Here is an 11,754-nt window from a genome sequence, read left to right on the forward strand (position 1 = left end):
TTACACAATTAACAGTTCGTTAAAGAATGGCCAAATTTAAAGTGCTGCTCAAAAAGCATTTGTTTGCAAATGCTTTAAAGGGAAGTAGGTTAGACTAAGGAATGACAGAATGCTGTGAAAAGGAAGAAGGCTGGAAGAAAGGGAAAAAAGAGAATATTTGAAAATGCTGTGAAGGAAGGCAGCAAAAAGGATAATGGGGAATGCTATTAAAAGGAAGAAAGATGGAAGGAAGAATAAGTCACTATTTGAGAGTAATTTAGTGGGAGAGAAGGACAGATAGACAGATGGAAGAAAGGAAAGAAGAATATTTGAGAATGCTGTAAAAGGTAGGATATATTTGGAATGATGTGAAAATGAAAGATGAAAGACATAAAGCAAAGAAGGAAGAAGACGATATTGGAGGATGCTTTAGAAGGAATGATAGAATGCTGTGAAAGAGAAGAAAGATTGAAGAAAAGAAAGAAGAGGATATTTGAGAATAGTGGGATGGAAGGAATGCAAGAAGGAAGAAAGGAAGGAAATATTGGGGAATGATGAGGAAGGAAAGGAAGAAGTAAACATTTGAGAACACTTTGGAGGGAAATAAGGAAGCCTATGGAATGATAGAATGCTGTGAAAAGGAATAAAGATGGAAGAAATAAAAAAGGATGCTAAAGGATAATGGAGAGGGTTCTGAAAGGAAGTATAGATAGAAGGATTTGATGTCAAATGGATGGAAGTCAATATTTGAGAATACTTTAGAGTGTAGGAATGAAGACTGAGAAATGACAAAATGCTGTGAAACAGGAAAGGGAAAAACGAAGGATGGAAGAAAGAAAGAACAATTGGGAATGCTGCTGAAGTAAAAAAAAAAGACAGTGTCAGATTTCCCATGTATGAAATAACTGATTTGTAACCCAGCCGCTGCTCTCTGCTCTGATCTTTCACAAACATCAGAGACCATTGGATAAACGAGTGTCAATCCTCTCCTCTGCTAGACCTTATTCAGAGTGAGAGAGTGAGAGGTTTGACAGCCGTGTGTCTTTACAGACGTGACCCAATTCAGACAGCTACACTGGAGAAGAGCTGAGCGAGAGAGAGACACAGTGGGAGAGAGTGCTGTCCTTTAATCAGACAGTTTTCTAATTTCACAGTTGAAAAAAAAAGCCATTTTTGTTTTTCAGTGGTACTGGGTCTAAGTGTGTAGATATGCAGAGATAAGAGAAATCTGATTTGTGTTGATGTGTTCCTTTGGTTAGTGTGAAGTAGACGTGTGCAGAATTGTTTTTTAAATCTCATTCCTGTCTGTTCCTGAAGGAATTCTGACCAATTCCACCCACTCCCACTCTAGACCACCTTTCCGGCCCCCAGCTTCATTCGCACTGGTCAAGTGGTGTTGGAGGTGTTGATGGAGGTGAATGTGAACTGTTTGCTGCACTTGATGTAAGTCACACTCCATTGAAATCTAAATCTAAAAAAGTCATGTGTTGTGCTGGCAGCAGTGTAACTTAATTTAGGTGGGATGAAGATATATGCAAAATAAAATCATGCTTGTTTTGTTGATCTGTACAATTAAATTTATAAATGTGACACACTTGTCCATTTCAGGTTGATGTCAGACAGCCATAGGAGAGCCGATGACACAAATTTATCATTTAATCATTTAAGGCACAATCTACCATCAAACAATCTTCCCATATTGATAATATTACCATAAAATACTTTTATGACAGCTCCACTGAAAATGATTAAAATTATTAAAATAACACCTTATACTCTAAATCATGATCTACTTTTCTTCTACAGTAAACTCCAGCACGCTATTTCACCAGCTCTCTCTTGATATCTCTGTGTTTATGTAGCTATCAGGCTAATAGCCTTCAAACAGAAACAAGAAGAATGCATCATCCCAACTGGCTAATCCTGTTTCTCATCACAGCAGTGGGTATCCAATAAAATGTGATTAAACACAGCAATGCATTCATAAAAAACTTTTATTATAATCAGTATAATAAATGTTATTACTTAATAGTGCATATGCATTTTAATAGTTTCCGTTAGTCCTTTTTTCCCTCCAATAGAAACATCCTTTTCTAATTTTGCAACTGAATCCTGAACCAGATTTATACAGCCTGACTCAAGTACATATTAGCAGATTTTAAGTGACCATTTGTCGGAGCAAAGGTATAATTATCTAGACCACAAATCACAGGGAAAGAAAGTACAAAGAGTGAGAGATGCCTTACTCCCTATAGATCATTCAGATTGAGCTGTTGGACTATCAGCTTGGCTGTATTGAGAATTAATTTCCTGCAGCAGATGATAACAGTTCTAATAGTTGGCCGTCATTAGACATAAGTCAATTAGTTTTCTCTCTCTGTGTGACTCTATCTTTGCCAGGAGGCAGTGTGTGGAGGCTGATCATTTTTGGTCTGTGTGTGCTGTATGTTCTTTTATCAGAGCAGTGTAATGAGGACACAACTCGCTGTTCCTCCTGCTGTTCTCTTTAGTCCTCGCCAACACACTCAGTTAGATTTGTGCTGTTTTTTATAGCTTTATTTCTATATAACTACAGTAAATACTCACTTAAAAACATGATATTAATATTATACTGTTTAGGTGTACTGCTGTTTACCAATCATGTCCATCCCTACAGATGTTTGTGACCAAACATCTGTTCCCTCAGACACTCATGATCAATCCCACCCACCCATGCAGAGATTGTATGTCCAATCCCACCCACTCCCACAGACACCCTTGTCCAAGCCAGTCCACTTCCAGAGACACTCGTGACCAATCCCATCCACTCCCTCAGACACTCTTGACTAATTCCGCCAACTTCTACAGAAAGTTTGACCAATCCCTCTGACTCCATCAGGCACTCTTGACCAATGTCACCCACTCCCACAGGCACTTTTGACCAATCCTACCCACTCCTACAGAAAGTTTGACTAATCCTGCTGACTCCATCAGACACTCTTAAACAATCCCACCCACTCCCAGAGATACTCTTGACCAAACCTGCCCACCTCTAGAGACATTCTTAAACAATCCCACCCACTCCCACAGACACTCTTGACCAATCCCACACACTCCTAGAGAAAGTTTGACCAATCCTTCTCTCTCCTACAGACAAATCTTGCCTGTTGACTAATCCTGTTGCCTGTTGACTAATCCTGCCCACTCCTACAGAAAGTTTGACTGATCCTTCCCACTCCTACAGAAAAATTGACCAATCCTACTCACTCCTACAGACACTCTTGACTAATCTTACCCACTCCTACAGAAAGTTTGACAGATCCTTCCCACTCCTACAGAAAGATTGACCAATCCTGCCCACTCCTACAGACACTCTTGACCAATCCTGCCCACTCCTACAGACACTCTTGACTAATTCTGCCCACTCCTAAAGAAAGTCTGACTGATCACTCCTACAAAAGTTTGACCAATCCTTCCCAGTCCTACAGACACTCTTGACTAATCCTGCCAACTTCTTCAGAAAGTTTGACCAATACTTCCCACTCCTAGAGAAAGTTTAAACAATCCCACCCACTCCTAGAGAAAGTTTAAGCAATCTTTCACACTCGAACAGAAAGTTTGACCAGCCCTTCCCACTCCTACAGAAATTTTGACCAATCCTGCCCACTCTTACAGAAGGGTTGACCAATCCTACCCATTCCTTCAGAAGGTTTGACCAATCCTTCCCACTCCTACAGAAAGCGTGGCAAATCCTTTCCATTCTGAGAGAAAGTTTGACCAATTCTTCCCACTTCTACAGAAAGTTCGATCAATCCCAACCACTCCTACAGAAAGTTCGACCAATCCCAACCACTCCTACAGAAAGTTCGATCAATCCCAACCACTCCTACAGAAAGTTCGATCAATCCCAACCACTCCTACAGAAAGCTCGGCAAATCCTTTCCACTCCTACAGAAAGCTCGGCAAATCCTTTCCACTCCTACAGAAAGCTCGGCAAATCCTTTCCACTCCTACAGAAAGTTGGACCAATCCTTCTCACTCCTACAGAAAAATGAGGTACAAATACAGAAATAGAAAGAAAGGACCAATAACAAGAGCGAGGTGGAGTCTGATAACAAAACAGGAACTAAAGCAAAATAGAAACACATGATGCTTGTTGTTATGGTAAGGAACTTTTGTTACAAACTGTGAAGTTCAAGAGCAAATTTGCACAAATTGTCCTTCGTAAAATATTCAAATTAGAACCTAAATATCAAAAATGCATCTCTCGCACATGTAATACAGGGATGCCTTTATATTATTCAACTTTGGAAGACAACATTTTGTGAAGAAACTAAAACCTTTTGTGCAGGAAACCAAAACTTCATGTTCCTGTAGTCATCCGTGTCTCCTCCTCTCCCCTGTTGGAGTTTATTAGTAGTTCATAATTAATCTGTTAGAAGATCAGAGATGTAGATCAAAGCTCTTTCCCTTCCTCAGTCATGTCAGAACTCTGCTATTTTTCATATGAGGTTGAACACTAATTTGTACTGTAGTCATGCCTACCTGAGTCTACTGATTCAATTTCCAGATCTTACATTACATCTGTTTTTAGCTTTGCAACATATTATGTGCATGTTTCTAGAATATAGTGTGTCAGCAAGTCTGTTTGAGATGCTGAACTACTCCATAAAGCTAACTGAGGAGGTGCCACTGTAGGGGTTGCAAAGAATTGTGGACTAATACATTCACTAGTAGCTGCTGTGGGGATGTTGACTAGGTGGGTGGTGGAAAAAAAAACAAGCAGTTATTTTTGTTGTCCTTGAGAGCTAAATAAAATGCTAATAAAATCTATGCACTGTGGATTCTCTCTTGACCAATCCTGTGTGAAAGAATGCTTTCTGAGCTACAGGCTGCACATTGCTATCTATCACTATAGTTTAGAGTGAGGTTTGTGGGGCATGCTGGCTCAAAGAGGACGATCCAGACTCATTTTTGGCCTGAGGGCAGAATCAAACATGAAAATGGCAGAAAATTATACCAGACATTGCTGTATACATTGCAACTTCCATCTAGTGAAGGCTCTGTAGACGGACACGAGCTTCCACTCTGCGCGCTCTCAGTTCCAGTGCAGTTTAAGAATTGGTAATTCATAAATAGTGTAATATGATGCACAGATTTATTATTTTGCATGTTTATTGCACTGATTTATTTGTTCCGTCGTTCACAGTGTAGCCTCAATAGAAGCTGTAAATGTAATTTTTATCCTGTGTGTGGCTATTAATCGAAGTGCAGTTTGATGTGTTCTTTGCTGTTGTTTATCAGCATTTAACTGCACTAATAAAACTATGGGATGATTTACAAATGCACATTTAGTACCTACGGCAACCTGAAAGCAATAGTACAAAACTAAAGGAGCAGACTTCAGACATCAGACATGGCTAGGCTATTTTAAACATCTGATTTTTTTTGACAAATTGTTCCTGTTTTGGAGTCTTTGAACTTCCTGTAGCTGCCATGGCCACCGTCTGGATGTCTGGATGTCTGAAGTTCTGGAGTCACCACAGTTTAGGATTTAATTGGTTTGCACAGACAGACAGAGAGAGAAAGAGAGAGAGATAGAGAGAGAGGGGAGATAAATTGATGGATGGTGTGATATTTGATGTGTCTTGCATTCTCTCTTTCCGCTGTGTGCAATCCCTCTTTGTTGTTCTTGTTTACTTGTGTTAGTTGACAGGCCTCATATTTACCTGCTGAGCCATCCTGATGTTCGAGAACTACCATGTCAGCCATGTAACGCTCGGCGATTGATGGCACCGCACACACACACGCTGATGAATTGAGCTGGATTGAGTCAGCGTAAAAACCACGGCAACAACAAAAAGTGTCTTCAAGACGAAGTACTGAGATCAGAGAGGAGAAAAATGGAAACTAAAGCGCTGTACTTGTCCAAGCTTCTAATTCACTCTCTCCACTCATCCATGCCTCTGTTCAGTCAGATGTCCAGCGAGAGGTGAGCAGGAGCGAGAGACGAGGCCTTCACGCCTAATTGAACTTATTAAAGGAAGACACTTTTGATAAATGGCTCCGAAGAGAGTGATAGGTGTGCAGCAGAACGTTTAAAGATGGACAGAGATGAAAGGGAGGAGAAGATTGAGTGATATTAGAGAGTGAGAGAAAGTCAGACATCTCATCATGAGCTCTCCACCTCCCGTCCATCTGCACAGGCATCATTGAAGTTTTAATGTCTAAAATCCAGTCAGGCAAAGAAAAGCCTTCCTGCAGTGAGGCACTTTCTCAGTACCAAGGACACAGATCTGGGAGGAATGTTCTTCTAATGGTACATTCACAATGATGACAGACAACTACAACCCTCAAATTAAGCATTCTTTTACTTCCTTTAGTAAGTAATAAACAATGTGTGTGTTGTACTGTTATGGTAATATAATAATTGATGGGCTGGTGTGATGAAACAGAGTTAATGTTACCACCCCAATGTGGATTATTTTCCTATGACAGCACACCCCAGGTGTTTTTTCCTTCTTACACCACAGCAAGTTTTATTTACTAAAGAATGACCAGATCATACTTTTTATTCATTGATAGGTAGGTACCTTTAATGTTGTGGAACATCCAGGAAACGAGTTCGTTCCTGTTCTCGCTTACGTTATAGCAGCTATAAACATCACACAGCATCAGTCAAATCACAGGTTTATCACAGAAATATCCAAAATCATTACGCAAGAGAACAGACACGGGTCAAAACATGGAAGTAACTAGAAACATGAACAGGAACAAAGGAAACCAAGCCTCAGTAACACGAATATACAATGATGAGACTTCACAAGGAATCCATGACATTAATAAGACTTTATGGAGAAACAGCAAAGTGTAAACTCCTCTGACTGTTACAAAGCACTAACACTGGAGACTCCTTCCATAAATGTAACATAAAACCTCACCTTATCAACAATTACATACAGTTTTATTCATATAAACCTGTGATTTGCAGCTGCACTACTGTCAGAGCTGCTGTTCTAGAAAATTAATCAACACCTTCTGACCAATCAGAATCCAGAATTCAACAGTGCTATGGTGTAAAGATAAAGAAATAGGAATTTTGGTGTGACATGTTGTTGTTTAATAAATAAAAAACTGTAGCACTATGACTGTGCATAAAGTGTGAAATATCCAACACATAATGACACACAACTCTTCATAAAAATAACACAGTGGGAAATGTGAACACAGTCTCGGTGCTAATCATACAGGATACACAACTCAGCCATAACCAAGCTGTCAGTAATGCCGCTCATAATAAACATTACACATAGGTTTATCTACAGAGACTCGTTCCTGAGCGAGTGTCATGTAATGGCATCAGCATGCTCATAGAAATGTTCTATCTTGTTTCCCCATAGCGTCACTTCAGATTTAATAACACTGTTCCAACATTCACGTAAGATCCCCAGTCTGTCTGTCTTATCTTCATCGCAATATCAACAATATTAACGAATATAGAGCCCTAAAGCCCTTTAATCATTCTGTAAAATTAAATTAAATTGGATGCCAGTAACATCAACTTCCTGCTTCACTTTTACAAACACCATTCAGTTACAGAATTATGATTATTATTTCACTGTTTTTAACAATAATATAGAGCTTAGTTTCACAAAGATCACCATTAAATGGTTGGAAAGCACTAGAATTTAGCCGATAAAGTTAGGAGAAAATGGGTTAAAAAAGTTTTTGGCTGAAAAAATAGAAATGCTACAATTTTTTTACCTGAGGAATTTTTCACTACAGGTTTTAAAGCATGGCATCAAGCACTTTTAATACTGTTATATTTAGTTTTATTTGTTTTATACATTACTTTTATTACTGTGTCGTTTTTCAAAAAAATATTGATTAATGATTGTAAAGAATAAAATGTAAAGGATAAAAGCAAAAGAATATTATTCTGTTATGTAAAAATAGTTTAACAAAATCCAGCATGTTCAAAAGCACTAATTTATAAAAATACACCATATGGCCAAAAGTTTGTGCACCCCTGACCATCATGTGACCATCATGTGCTTACTGAAAATCCCATTCCAGCTTCATTCCCCCTTTGCTATTATAAAAAGCTCCACTCTTCTGGGAAGACTTTCCACTAGATTCTGCAGCATGGCTGTGGAGACCAAAAGGTTAAAAAATGTATAAATCTCTTTTTTCTTTTTATTCTCAGTGTAAAGTGCAGGAATGTTCATCCATCTTTAGTAACCTGCTTTATCCTGGTCAGGATTTTTTTTTTGGATTTGAAGCTGATCCTAAAAACATGGAGTGTGAGACAGGGATAAATGCCAGATCAATGCGAATCCACTGCGAGGCATTACACACTCACATCCAGGGGCAATTAAAGGGGCCATTCCAACTAATGGCAGGTTTGTGAATAAGGCTTGAGGCAAGCGAGTCTCCAACACGCGCTGCTGCTCCATCACCACCACCACCACCATAGGGCCTGCAAGGGGGAACAATATATTCATGTTGTAGTAGATAAAGAGTCCACTGTGTGTGGTGTATGGTCTTTTATGAATCTCCAGATCTGTACACTACTACAGAAAATAAAAATCCACAGTACCACATTGATTCAATCCCATTGGTTTGGGATCCTTCAGCTAGCCTAACTGGTCTCGTGTAGAATTTCATCTGAGCCTGTTTTGGACACATGAAGGATTTGCAGTGAGTGTGGAGCTGTCAGTTTTTTTGCAGAGGGAGAAAACAGATGTTGATCCACCTCTTCCTGACCGGGTGACAGGTCCTGAATTATTTAGGAGCTCCTCCGAAGACTTACACACTCCTCCCCAGGCTGATGTGAATCCTGGAGACTAGCTGAAGGTGTTTTTGTCAGGAGTGTCAGTCTGGGTTCTTTGTGCTTGGTGCAGGATGGTCTCCTTGAGATGGTCCTCATTTCCATAATACACACATTTTCTGTCTTGTGAAACTCGCCTCCAGTTGTTCCAGACATTTAAGAACGGCTCATTCTTTCGGATTTTCTGTCAATTGCGTGGGCTTCTGATCTGCTGAAATTACCCAAACACCCTCGGCAGAACGCACTACATCACGTTTATGAGCGGAGTTTAAATGAAATGGAGAATATGTCCAATTATTTTTAATATACTGTCTGATCAGAAAAGGGGAAAAAAGTGCACAAGGCCTGAAGCAAGCTGTAAAATCCTCATTCTGGAAAAAAAAAATACACATTCACATGCCGTCGCCTCTTCAACTGTGCTAGAGATCAGAAAATACACACTACAGGCTGGAGTCGGAAAAACATTGTATTGAGAAGACGTAAAAAGAGAAAATCCTTAGTATAGGATTTTCTAAATTTATAAAATACTCTGTGCCAGATTTATGTACCATCCAGCCTCCTGACATTCCTGAGAGAGCACATACACAATCATCACCTTCATTTACAAGTGTGAAGAATAAAGGCCATGTTCATTAACATGAGAATGTACCGTGTGGTTGCATTCACTGCTTTCATTCATTAATCTTCAGTAAAAGCTTTATCCTGGTCACAATCACAAACGTTTATTTTACTGATTTGTTTCTGTTTTAGGGAATAAATCCAACTGAAGATTAATTAGAAAATATTGCAATCAGGTATAAAATAATAATAACAGAAAAAAATGACTGCAGGAGTCAGAACAGCCCTGTTATATTATGATATTATTATTATATTATTAATTCACATTGGGTTAAATTCAGCACCATGTAGAGCAGCACTTACAGCAATGAAAGCCAGACAGAAAGTGTATGATTTAAACCTGACCTGAAACTAGCCCCAAAAATTCAGGCATTAGAAAAGGGAGACCTATTTTTCGTCTTTTTCTCGGCCTTTGCATGAGGAAACAAGGTCACCGTGGTGCACACGCATTTCTGATGTACGAACATTATCCACGCCGTTATCCCCCTTTTCCCTCTGCCAAACTTTACAATATATCTTACAGTAGAAGCGGTTCTGTACATCATTGTTGATCATTGCTGTTCAAAAGAAGTAATTAGTATTTCAACAAAGTTTAAAATGATTGGAGTTGTGAATGAGGACTGTAGATTAAATTGTTTATTCCAAATCTGGCCGCTGCTGAAATCAGCCGCAGTGTGACGCGCAGTGTAAGGATGCCAGCAAATCCTGATTAATTGCCTTAATCATCTCCAACTGAGGTACGGGACGACCGGAAGGATTTCTAAAACCACACGCTGTAGGCTAAAAACATAAAAACCTGATTGTGAAGTGATTGTGTTGCTATCTTTTGTTTTGACTTTCCAGCCATTCCAGTCAGATGAGCATAAAAGCGCTATAAAGGCGTTACGTCAGTGTGAGTATCCATGTCCGTGTCAGTGTCAGTATCCATGTCCGTGTCAGTGTCAGTATCCATGTCCGCGTCAGTGTCCACGTCAGTGTCCGCATCAGTGTCTGCTTCGGTGTCACTGTCAGTGTCCGCGTCAGTGTCCGCGTCAGTGTCCGCGTCAGTGTCCGCGTCAGTGTCTGCGTCTGTGTCCGCGTCAGTGTCTGCGTCAGTGTCCGTGTCCGCGTCAGTGTCCACTGTGTAGTTGTCCGTCTCAGTGTCCGCGTCTGTGTCAGTGTCCGTGTCCGCGTCAGTGTCTGCGTCTGTGTCCGTGTCCGTCTCAGTGTCCGCGTCTGTGTCAGCGTCCGCGTCAGTGTCTGCGTCAGCGTCCGCGTCTGTGTCAGTGTCCGCATCTGTGTCCATCTCAGTGTCTGTGTCCGTCTCAGTGTCCGCGTCCATGTCAGTGTCAGTGTCAGTGTCCGCGTCAGTGTCCGCATCAGTGTCAGTATCAGTGTCAGCTTCTGTGTCAGTGTCAGTGTCGGTGTCCACGTCAGTGTCCGCATCCGTGTCCGCGTCAGTGTCTGCTTCGGTGTCACTGTCAGTGTCCGCGTCAGTGTCCGTGTCCGCGTCAGTGTCCGCGTCTGTGTCAGTGTCCGTCTCAGTGTCCGCGTCAGTGTCTGCGTCAGCGTCCACGTCTGTGTCAGTGTCCGTCTCAGTGTCCGCGTCTGTGTCAGTGTCCGCGTCAGTGTCCGCGTCAGTGTCCGCGTCAGTGTCCGCGTCTGTGTCAGTGTCCGTCTCAGCGTCCGCGTCAGTGTCCGTGTCCGCGTCAGTGTCCGTGTAAGTGTCAGTGTCCGTCTCAGTGTCCGCGTCAGTGTCTGCGTCAGTGTCAGTGTCCGCGTCTGTGTCCATCTCAGTGTTCGTGTCCGTCTCAGTGTCCGCGTCCATGTCAGTGTCAGTGTCCGCGTCCATGTCAGTGTCAGTGTCCACGTCAGTGTCAGTGTCAGTGTAAGTGTCAGTATCAGTGTCAGCTTCCGTGTCAGTGTCAGTGTCGGTGTCAGTGTCAGTGTCCACGTCAGTGTCAGCTTCCGTGTCCGTGTCAGCAATGATCCGAGCTGTGTCCTCAATCACACTTCCACTTCTCGTATTTGCGCCACGTGACAGCGTGTGTGTGTTAGAAGTGGTTACAGCTGCTCCACCTGTGCTTGCATCAGCAGATACATTTTTAATTCACTGTCTCACCTGTTCACTTTCTATCACTTTCTTTCTTTCTATATTTTTTTTAAAAATAAAAATGTATTTTTGTTTAAATAAAGTATTTTCTGGAAACTCTGGAAAGCAAGTGCACAGTGGAGTGTTTCAGGCACTTAACAGTTTACTTGCTAATTTAAAAGACGTAATTTTTCACGTTGTTTCTGATCATGTGACAGTGTGCTTATAAAAAATAGCCCCAGAAAATCCTTCCTTCTTATTGGCTGACATCAACATC

The sequence above is a fragment of the Pangasianodon hypophthalmus genome, chromosome 29 (assembly GCF_027358585.1).
Source record: "Pangasianodon hypophthalmus isolate fPanHyp1 chromosome 29, fPanHyp1.pri, whole genome shotgun sequence".
Lineage (NCBI taxonomy): Eukaryota > Metazoa > Chordata > Actinopteri > Siluriformes > Pangasiidae > Pangasianodon > Pangasianodon hypophthalmus.